The sequence below is a fragment of the Lactuca virosa genome, chromosome 6 (assembly GCF_052849685.1).
Source record: "Lactuca virosa cultivar CGN04683 chromosome 6, Lactuca_virosa_CGN04683_v6, whole genome shotgun sequence".
Taxonomy (NCBI): Eukaryota; Viridiplantae; Streptophyta; class Magnoliopsida; order Asterales; family Asteraceae; genus Lactuca; species Lactuca virosa.
The window spans coordinates 227,430,439-227,442,352 of record NC_136431.1 but is presented as its reverse complement, the minus strand read 5'-3'; the positions used below and the strand labels follow the sequence as shown (position 1 = coordinate 227,442,352).

The window sequence follows — 11,914 nt, the reverse complement described above, 5'->3', positions numbered from 1 at the left end:
AAGGCATCAAAAAAAAATTTGAGTTAGAGGGTTCCAAATAGGAGACTTGGTACTAAGGAAAACTTTCCAAAATACCAAGGATCCTAATTGAGGTAAACTGGTACCTAAATGGGAAGGACCATATCTCATAGATACCGAAGCAGGAAAGGGGGCATATTGGTTGGCTACCCTCGATGGAAATGTCCTGCCAAGATCCTAGAATGCCATACATCTTAAAAATTATTTCATATAAGTAAGACTAGCCAGTTTCCAATACACTCAAGGTACGCCCACCCCTAGCTAATGTTTGCTACGCGTAGGGACTCAAGGATCCTGGCATTTAAGGATCCTGACCTATAAGGATCTTGATAGATGAATATTCAAGGATCTTGATAAACAGGGATCCTGACGTGCAAATGGCCACTGGCATAAAAGATTTCCATGACTGCAAACATCCTATGATTCACAATATGAATTTATGAAGAATAGAGACGGATCATCTCTCCTATGAGTAAGGGTACGTAATCCCCTTTAAGGTTTAAAGAGTTAATTACATCTTTCATATGAGTTAAGATTTTTACACCTCGCTTGGACGCATGTTATCTAACTATGGGATATGAATAAGGGGATCATTTCACGCTGCAGTGACTTGGCAACCCTCTTATTTCTGAACATAAGTTAAGATCCTAAAGTTAAAATCCAAGGTTTATAACATTTTCATGTTATCTCAAGTTGGTATCCTGCGTAGATAATACACAAGGTTTGTAACATTTTCATGTTATCTCAAGTTGGGATCCTCCCCAGATAATACACAAGGTTTATAAAGTTTTCATGTTATCTCAAGTTGGGATCTTCCCAAAAAATAAATAAAATCTATAACATTTTTATGTTATCATATGATTTGGGATCCTCCCCACAAATTTACTAAGTTTGGAATTTTCCCAAGGTTTTTCAAGAGTTACGATACCAACATATTACTTGGAGATGGGATACTCCCCGGAAAATATGAAAAATTTGTAGCATTATAATGTTAAAAAAGTCCTGTCAGTTATTTTCTAAGTTAGAATCATTACCAGTCGACTCCTTAGAGTTCACTAAATTAAATCAATGATCCTCCTTGATGGCTAAGGATCGTTCTATGTACGAACCATAAGATCCTGTGGAGCGAAAAAAATTGTAACTCTACACTTCTCCTGAAAGTAGGTCCTAAAGGTTACAAAGTCCAAAGATAATCAGGTTCTATCTATCTTTATTCTTATTAGTATTTCTTATCGAAGATTTATCCAAAATAGATCTCAACTATTTTGGGATCCTAAATGGGCTACTAGCTATTTTCAGATTATAAGGATCCTAAGAATTCTTGTAAACATTGGACTACTTAGGATCCTAATTTTAAAAATCCTTGAAAATCCTACTACTACAACCACACAATCAAGCATGCAAAGAAATACTAAAACAATAATAACATTAAGGTTTGTCCACCAACCCCACAAGAAAAAAAAACAGTAATATTGTCTTACATCATCAAGAAAAACCATAAACTACTTAAAACCAATTTTTTGTAGGCCTAAACCGTTAATTGGTTATCATCGCCTATGACCTTCTCCACCTCGTCCGCCTTTGATGGCTGACCTTGGGGATCCTGACTGGTATTCACAAGCTTACCAGTTAACTTTTCCAAAGCTTCACGCCACCCCATCAGTTCCCAGGATCCTGTATTGGCGACATCCTCAGCTAACCCGATCTTGGTTTCCCAAACAACTATGTCAGCACTGGACTTTTCCTCCACAATCACCTCCTCCATCTCAGCAACATGCTCTTCCTTTTTCTCAGCCTTTTCTATGCTCAACAGCTCGCCCCTCTTGAGGAGATCTTCATTGTTCACCTTCCACTCCTTCTCTCGCTCCTTCAAGACTCGCTCAGCCGCCTCAACTCGGATCCTTAGATCAACTACAGACTGGGAAACCTGACCAGAAACCAGAAACAAGTATGGCGTCAGTAAAAACAAATAGGAATTAGAAACTAATGTCACACGAACACTTACGTCTTGGGAGAAGGAAAACAACTTTTGAAGAGCCTAATCGGCCCCGAGATTGTCTAGGTTCAGATCTGTGGCTTCTGAGGTCTCCCTCTTTCGAGAACCCGAGGTCTTCACAGTGAGGTCGATGTGAGATTTCTTAAGAGGCAGAGGATAGGTGGTTTTCTCCTTCTTGACTACGATCAGACCATTGGACATATCGTCCTCGAGATCAGATAGAACAAATCGGGCATTAGAACGAGTGACCTTGGATCATACATATCTTACAAGATCCTCATTAGTTTAGGATCGTTAATAGTCTAGGATTCTTGCTGGTTCTAAACTATTGTACGCAAAATAAGAACTCTTACCAGTAGCCATGGGCACAATGGTGGAGGAACCTTATTGGAGACTAGAACAATCAAACTTGAAAGACCTATCAGCTACAGAAACAACAATGAGCTTCTCTATTTTATCCTCGGTATCCTCACCAACGGGAATCAACTCTTCAAACCTGAAAGGTGCAAAACAACAAACGAAATAATGAAAAGTGAATTCCAGGATCCTTGATACAAGAATGAATTATTCCTACCCTTTTTAACCCAGGTCATCGGTAGGGAATCCCCACCAAGGATCGAATCACGCCTGACAAAGAAGTATTTTTCTTTCCATGCTCCGTCATTATGTTTTTGTTTTCAGGACGATATGGGACTTTTAAGATTTGCGACTGAGAAGAAAACGGGAACTTCCAAAGGTAATTAGATCATACACATGAGCCAACTTAGCCAAGATAGGGGACTTTCAACTTATCAATCCAGAACAAGATCATCCAAACAATAGGTATGCCTTGAATGAAGGAAATCTTAGTGACCTCGAAGAACTTGGAGATGATTCCAGAAAAGGGATACTTCAAACCCATTGAAAAAGGGTATTCGGGAAAGCAGACCCAAAAAGAGGAAACAAAATCGGGTTGATCCTTAGGGTTGAAGGGTTTGAAAACAACATCATCGATGATAGAACCGACCGATTTCAATGATTCGATATCACATCATCGAAAGAACAGATCTCATCGTACGACATGATCTTGTGATCGATAAGATCATCCCCAGGAGGGGCGAGAGTGTTCTTATGAGAGATGGTTATTTTATTGCCCATGATCAGTAAAAAGAAAACTAAGAAGAAGAAGTCAGAAGAATACCTTCAAAGATGACTGATAAACCCTCAGAAGAAAGCTAAAAGACGCAGGGAGGAATAACAATGATCGATTGCTTCAATTTATGCCGATGACGGAAGAGAGAGAAGAGTCAACTTGACCAGTTCATGATGATTTTTGAACGAATAAATTATGTCCGTTAGGGTTTAAAATTTAAAATCCTTTATCATTTTTATTTCTTTTTTCTTATTTTTTAAAATTATCCCTATAAATTTTGGCAAACTAACTCCAAAATATTTCGCAGGAATAATTTGGGGGCAATTGTTAGGGCGAGGATCCTGGAATTACATTTAGGATCTTCAAGGATACTTATGGATCCTGACTATTATCATTTATTCTCCTAATGTTTAAGCCAGTAATATGATTTGTTATTTTTCTCACATGTGCAGAAATAATCAGCCAAAGACTTACTCTCAACGAATAATCATTGCGACCATGAGAAAGACTCGGAAGACCAAGTCAAGTAATGTCTATAAGTTGATCTCGAAGGATCCCAGAATTATAGGAGTTCTTTTTATTAGCTTTAGACTATTAAAAACACCTATATTAATCACACTACACATGACAGATAGCAGAACAACAACACTTGTACTTGTATTCCTTACAGTTTCTCTGTAATCGACCTTTTCAAGCAATAAAATTATCAAGGCAGGTGATCATTATCACCTCCCAAGGTTTTATTCCTGAGATCCTTGCAAGGATCAAGGGCTTTCCTTGTAAACAACTTGTGTCACTTTGATCAACATTTTATACTTGCCTTATTCTGAACGTCACAACCTCTCATACAATTTGGTCGATTCTTTCTTGTTCATTTCGTTCTTACAATTTTCAGTTTATATTTCAGGTACTTCCGGATCAAAGGGGAAGAGCTCAAGGTGATCGCATCGCACACACCATATCATTCCGAATTTTATTTGACTATGGTGTATTTGGATGTTTTGATCATACTGTGATTCTATTATGGTTTTATCATTTATGAAAACATTTTGAATGATGGTTTTATTATTCTAAAAATTGAAATTTTTGGTCTTTATTTTTGGGACGTTACAACAACGACACGTGGAAACTAACAACGCCAGACACATCCTTCGTAGGCGCGACACACCTCACATATGGTGCATGGCGTGCCCTTGCTCATCCTGTAAATACTCCTCGAAATTCAGTCATTTCTCCTCATATATTGAGAGCAATACCCTCTAGAATCCCTACTTCTTTGGTCTGAAATTTCTTTAGTATTTAGGAGTTTTAGCGGGGCTCTGGAGTATCTAGGAGCCCGACGAAAAGAAGTCCTCGGGCCGGAGTTCTGTCCGTGCAATTTCCCGATTTTCGCTAAAAAATTCTTGTAAGTTAAGCTGCACTTTCTATGCTTCATGTGTAACTTATATTTATATTCATAGTCGCTATTATGAGTCTATAAATAAGATTTACCTGTGATTCCTAGTCAAAATACTAATTGATCTACTTACGTGAATGATGTCCATGATAGATTTAGTGAGGTGTTGAAAGAGAGATTTCCAAACAGTATACTTTGTATACTAAACATACCCTACCTCCGATATGATCTTACCTAGTTTTTCCTTATCAGGCATAGATAAGTATTCATTGGGATTATTGAGGATTCTAGACTATCATTATTATAATCGCAAAGAATATAAATACTAAGACTTAGTGATAACTATATCTAGGTCTTTCCAAAAGAAAACCTAAGGTGTTAGGCGAAGCGCTACCAAAATTATAAGTCATCCACTTTAACATGTGAGTGCATAGTTACATTCATATTATATATATATATATATATATGTATATATATATATATATATATATATATATATATATATATATATATATATATAAAGTATCTAGATAATTAAATGTTATATTTGCTTATTATCTAGTGATTAAGATATTTTGTGTTAGATGAAGTAATATATGATGATTTTGATTTAACAATATATGTATTTTCATACCTATAATATGTTGGGTAATGAAGGGCTGTGTGAAATAATAAATGAGAGGTTGTGAAAGGAAAATATTGGTTAGTGAAGGGTTGTGCGAAATAATAAAATGTGACTATAGTACTACCGTATTGTTGTGCGCCTGTGCCTAGTCATCTGGAAGAATATAAATGAAGACCACTGACTATTCAAGAAAGTCAAGTGGAACAATGACATGTTCATTACTTGTAGGTGTTGAGGAACTATGTGTTCATTCGTTGTGCTCCATCCTGCCTCATTAACACTTATTTCTAACGGAATCCCTGAAGCAATGTTGTCTACTCGCTATGTACAAAATCCTTTAGGATAGGACTCTCAAGATCATCATTTTAGGATTAAAAACTGAGGATAACGGTAATGGGTAACTGGGTTATTTGATTGCAGTGAAATATCTAATTAATTGATTATAATATTATGGGTTGAAAACCCTATGTGCTCACCAGGCTTCCAAGCATGACCCAATCAGTTTCTTTGTATCATGGGTAGTAATACGAAGGTACAAGGATAGTGACATTTGAATATGTCGAGAGACTTAAGAAGTTGTAGGCGATTAAATAGATTGATTTAAGGCCTGCAAATACTAGTTTATGCATATGTTTTCATATCAGTAATGACATCCCAAGCTTTCAAATATTAACGAAAAACGTTTCTTCGGAAATGTTTTTAATATTGATATCATTTCATATTAATAATGTTTTGGGACAAATTCCACACTAATAAAATAATGCTCCGTTTTAAATAAGCATAACATAAAATTGGGGATGTCACATATAATTTCAACGAAAGATGGAAGTAAAAGAAGAGAGATAGATAGATAAAGTGAGATAGATAGATAGATAGATAGATAGATAGATAGATAGATAGATAGATAAATAGAGAGAGAGAGAGAGATAGAGAGAGAGAGAGAGAAAGAATAGGAGGGATTAAAGGAGTTGAGAAGTACATAATGGATACCAACCAAATCGCTTTAGGCCAAGTGGCCATTGCAATTAAAATATTATTTTTTGTTTTTCTGATTTGATGGTTAACAGGTAACTATGATGTGAATTAAATAAAGGTAAAATAATATACAAAGATTGTGTCTAGAATTAATCAAGTAGATGGTAACATGTCTAACCAGACAACTTGGCTCTATGAATAACTTATCTAATTAGTCAGATTTGTACTTTGTGTGTCACCTAATAGGCGCATGCATCCTTAGTAATGTGGATAACTTGTTGTGTCAGTTGGAATATTTTCCAACAATACTAACTATGATTTATAAAAATACTTGTAGGACAGTTTTAGACATGTAAACCACATAAGAAATTTATCTCGCCAATCATTCTAATTTCAAACTTCTCTACTGTGATATTTACTAAGGCTATATTTGGCGCGCAACAGCTAGCTGAAAAGCTAGCTTATTTTTCGAGCTTTTTTAAGTTGTCGTGTTTGCCAAGCCAAAAAGTAGCCTAAAAGCTAGCTTTTTAAAAAGCTACTTAAACTAGATTTTTAGGAGCTTTTTAAAAAAAATTCAAATATACCCCTTAATTTATTATAAAAACACATTATTTTAAATGTCCTTTTATGTCATTTCACATTTTTCAGCTAGTTTTACCAAACATCATTTTTTATCAGATAGCTTTTCAGCTATTAGCTAGCTTTTGATTTAACAACTAGCTTTTCAGCTATCAGCTAGCTTTTCAGCTAACAGCTAGCTTTTCAGATATTACGCCAAACATAGCCTAATTATGAGCATAGATTATCATTTGTAGATAAAAGACGATGCCATCTATATATACTTTTGAGAATATGAGGTGTATTTTTGTTTTCTTGTAGAACATCATTGTTTATTTTTCTTCTCCCGTAGCTTATTTCTAAGTGGTAGGATGACAATATATCATACAAGGCTCTTAGAGCTTATTTCAAATCATAAACATCTTCATTTAGTCTATACACATGTTTTTGATTCTCTAGATCTTCAATGTATGTGTTGCTTCAGAAAATATTCCTGTTTCAGATCACCATGTAGAGAGTCTTCATATCCATATGATATACTTATAGCTTTTGAAGGATGCATATTTTGTGAAGAAAATAGTACCTTCTAGTTTTGCTACTAGAAAATTGTTTCATCGTAATCAATACCTCCAAGTTGACTGAATCCTTAAGCTACCTATCTTGGCTTATTTTTATAACCACACCATGTTCATTCGGTTCGTTTCCATGCACACAAGTTTTGCCAACATTTTTTTTGTTTAATAGCTTAGGTACTAGTATGCATACCATGTGTCGTTTGAACTCACTAACCTCATATTATATTGCCTCAAACTAGTGAGTCTATGAAAGCTTCTATGATCTTATTTGGCTCCACCATAGAGATAAAACATATAAAGGTCCAAGTTACTAGATTCTTCATTTCTAGTTTGTAAATTGGCATTAATGTTACCAATAAGTTGACTGATGTGATGGTCTCATAGTGTATTGATTGTAGAAGCTTGATTTGTTGTTTGAGATTCATAATTGAGGTTGTCAATAATAAAATTATCATGAGTTGTATCTAGAAACTCGTCGGCGAGGATGTCAACCTAATTTGTTGATGTAGATTTAGGTGAAGTTGTTAGGACGGGTTGATCAGATGACAACCGATTTTCAGCTGAGGTTAGGCGTGCAAAACCGGTGGGCAGTTCATAGATAAATAATTAGCGTGTTCAATTGAATAACTTGGTTGGATGAGTTCTACAATAATGATTTTCTCACTTGGTTTAGTGATAGATTTTTGCTCACTTGGTTTAGTAATAAATAGGTTTAATGTTGAGAAGGACTCATCAAATTGATATGAATGGACTCTGCAATAACTTTGACGTTACTATTGTAAATCTAATGAATTTGGAAATGGAAAATTACTGGATCAATATCCTTTCATCCGATTTAGGTTCAAACTTGGTAATCACTTCATATACATGAAATTTGATTTTCTGTGTAATTATGCATATCATTCATCCAACAAAACTATGTATAATTAAACTGTTACAATAATAAAAATATTTAATCACTAAAATGAGAAAAATAGGAAACATCCTATGTAAAATGATATCCTTTTGAACATTCATTATAATATAATAATTCATTAGAGTAAAAGCTTCTTTTAAGAAAGATAATAAATTTGTATGTATACAGTTATAAAAATACAAAAAATATTATGTTATTATTAAGAAATTAATAGTTAATATCAATATTCTAAAAAGCTCGTCCTGCTCCGTCATGACGTGCAATGGCTCCAAAGCTTATATCTGCTGCATTAACTCGTATATGTGTATAAAATTAAATATTAGTTGAAAATACATATAAAAATATTAATTATATACAAAATTTCCGTCTTAAGTCACACCTTATAAAAGACTGGCTCGCTAAGGTTCGGAAAAGTTTAAAACTTGACATTGCCGTCAAGTCACGCATTATGTTATTTAGAATTTTGGTTAATATAAACCAATAAAGTTAATATAAAACCAATAAAATGAAATATTAATTAGTATCTTTTAAAAGAAATTAACTAGTTAATAAATAACAAAAATATAATGTTTAACTTATTAATGATTAAAGAGAGGATTAGTTGTACACTTGTATTAAAGCAAAACTCAAAAACCCATTTATTTCATCACGAATTGTTGAATTATCCAAACAAAAAATACATCGTCTCTAATGGTAAAACCATTATTTCTTAAATCAATTTTAAATATCTAACATCTCCATCAACCTCTCATTGGAGATGTTATAATAACAATAAAATATCTTTAAAATAATCGTGGTATGCTTTTTCCATGAAATGATGTGATATTGCAACAACATAATTTTCTGAAAATTAAATAATTTAACAAAATTATTTGCACAATAAATGACCGTTGAGTGACATTAATTTGTTCAAAAGACTACAGCATTAATTTTGGTGATCTCTAACCAAAAGGAAATTTGTCTTTAATTTTGTAGTAAAAAATAAAATAAAATGAAACATTCAAATCAATTTTGAAATAAGGGAAGAATGAGAACCCTATGATAGATATACCATAAATGCATAAACCGAAACATGGAAAATTTCATGGGCAAAAGCTAGGGGTATGCAAAAAGACCACAAAACTGAAAAACCGAGTCGATTCGGCCAATCCGAAACCGATAAAAACTGGAACCGAAATAAACCGAAAAAAAAAACGAAATCGAAAAAACCGACCATCCACGGGTCGGTTTCGATTTGGATGTTTCGATATCCACGGATACCCGAACCGAACCGTTATATATATATATATATATATATATATATACTATATTATAAAGCATATATCTTCAAAGTCTTAATTACAAATTATAAAGCCTAATGTACAATGAAATTCAACATCTCTTAAAAAAATGTCTTAAAGACAACTTGTAGAGCATTGTGTACAAATTACCAATGCTTGATCAGTTAGGCTCCAAAAGCAGTCTTTCAAATTCGTTTTGATTTTTTTTGAAATCTTGATTACCTCGCTTGGTCTACCACAGGTCCATTCAAATCCTTCTCTACATTCAATATCCCAAGAAACCTTAAAACTTTCCTATCTAAATTGCTCCTTCTTTTCTTTTGGTCATCAGTCAGCCTGTGCTTCAAACCTTGTTCAACTAATGGAGTTTTTTATTTGCTTTTGTAGAAGTAATACGATGAAAACTTCCCTGCACCTGTTCTTCTTTCCTCTCTATCTGTACAAACCAAGATTAAAATAAAACACTATTTTTTCTTTCTTTGAGATCTAACAACTTCGTTTCTTTTTTACAGGTAACATTTTTTGCGAGTTCAGACAACCTCCACTCCTTCCCCTTATCCGACTCTACGGAGATTACTGCTACATCGTCACCCCATTGTGTGATTCTGTGATGGTGGTGTAAGATCTTGTATCCTCTCTCTCTCTCTCTCTCTCTCTCTCTCTCTCTCTCTCTCTCTCTCTCTCCCACATCACCAAATCATAAAAGGCATGGTAAGATCTATTATATTCTTCTTCGTTTGTTATGGCATGGATGAATGTTACGATGGGAGATCTTGGGTTTGTATGAAATTTTGTTATATCATCCATATTTTCATTTGTATTTCCTATTTCAAATTTCTTTGTATTCTGATTTTGTTCTGATAAACGATTTAGGTCATTCGACAGACTTTGGATTCGGATGAAGGTTATGAAGATAAATATAGATCTTGATGGAGGTTAAGAAGATAGATTTAAACACATCCAGATGCACAACATGATCTAGCGGAGAGGTAATAGACTCGAAATATGAAGAGGGGAAGAAGGGAAGCAGATATGTGTTCTCTCTTCTTTTTTCTCGGTTTATCTCTCTGTTGACATAAACACATACATAGATGTGAGCTTTTAATCTTTTTGACCTGGTACACTATTTTTTTGATCTGTGATTTTAGTCCCCTTTGACCTAAATTAGTGCATTTGTTTAAATGTCAAGACTTATGTGTGGTTCATGCATTTCAGGATCGGATGAAGAAGCAGATGGTGAAAAGAACAAAGATAATAAGTACCAGATAATCAGAGTAGGAATTTTTTTCATTCAAACTTAAGTTTTATACAAACCACGTTCACAAGTTTGTTTCCTTAACATCTGTTCTTTCAAGTTTTAAGGAAATAATAGAATTGAATATATTCATATGATCTCTTTTTTCAGTGAATGATTCTTGAAAGAGGATATTGTTGGAAGGGTAAATTCAAAATTGAGCTAACCATTAAATTTACCACCACTGATTGGAACTTTGAGCGATTTTAAAATTGTTGGAATAAAGGGTAATTTCATATCATGGTAAGAACATTTTGTAAGGCTCAAGTTTAATTTAGATTTCTTTTTATAAGTTTGTAATTTTTGCAAAAGGGCATATGCCTTATACTAATTGTAGGACCAAGTTGCGACCTACTATTTTTGGCTTACCCGTGCATTGTTTTTCAAATATGCATTAGCTTTTTCACAAGAATATCAAATTTGCATAAGATGAGTTTGGTGAGTTAGACATTTTCTAACATGTTTAAGTTCTGAAAATTTATTTAAATTTCGTATCTAATTTGTAAGTTAAAGAGGTTTTGATGTTGATCAATAAACAAAGGATAAAATATTTAGGTAAATATTTAGAGGTTAAACTTGACTTTTCCCATAATTCATGGCCTATATAAATTTTTGTTTGGTTTTGAAGGTGAATAGGACATTCAAATTGCAGAAGAGCATGTTTAATTTTTGGTTTTAACACAGGCTGCCATGGGCTGAGTTCTGGAGGATTCAACAAATATGATCATTGTTGCTTCAAAGGGTATTTTTAAATTAAATGGTTTTATAATGATTTTGTAATATTTAACGTTGCTATAGGACGGTGGCACTATTCATTTTGCGTTGTTTTGCCTATTTTTGTGGTTTACTTTCATCTGAATAGTCTTTGGATTGTATCGACTGCTTTTTCTATGCAATGTATTCTGCTTTTAAAGCTATCTCATAATGATTAAATGGCACAATAATGTAGACATATGTGGAGAGCTTCATGTGGTTTTTACCCTGTAAAATGACAGTTGAAGAATAATGTGATTGGTTTATCATGAGTTTTTAGTAAATAGGACTTTGATTTAGTGTTTAGCGATTTGTCATAAGCATTATGAAATTGATGGAAACAAATATAATCTGTATGAGAAATTTATATTCCACATAAAATAAGGATGAGATACT

The 11,914-nt window shown here is 33.7% G+C and overlaps 1 long non-coding RNA gene across 5 annotated transcripts; it reads left to right on the top strand.

Annotated features, from left to right (window-relative positions):
• The first annotated feature begins 9,710 nt into the window (after window positions 1–9,710).
• Window positions 9,711–11,696, top strand: LOC145120810 (uncharacterized). 5 transcript variants are annotated; one of them, XR_013714374.1, is made up of 6 exons: window positions 9,711–9,860; window positions 9,984–10,089; window positions 10,345–10,564; window positions 10,687–10,745; window positions 10,877–11,008; window positions 11,394–11,696. It is a non-coding gene; the product is annotated as an uncharacterized LOC145120810 (long non-coding RNA). The 5 variants fall into 5 exon arrangements; XR_013714375.1 differs by having other exon boundaries at window positions 9,711–10,089; window positions 11,450–11,696; XR_013714371.1 differs by having other exon boundaries at window positions 9,711–10,089.
• The last annotated feature ends 218 nt before the right edge of the window (window positions 11,697–11,914 follow it).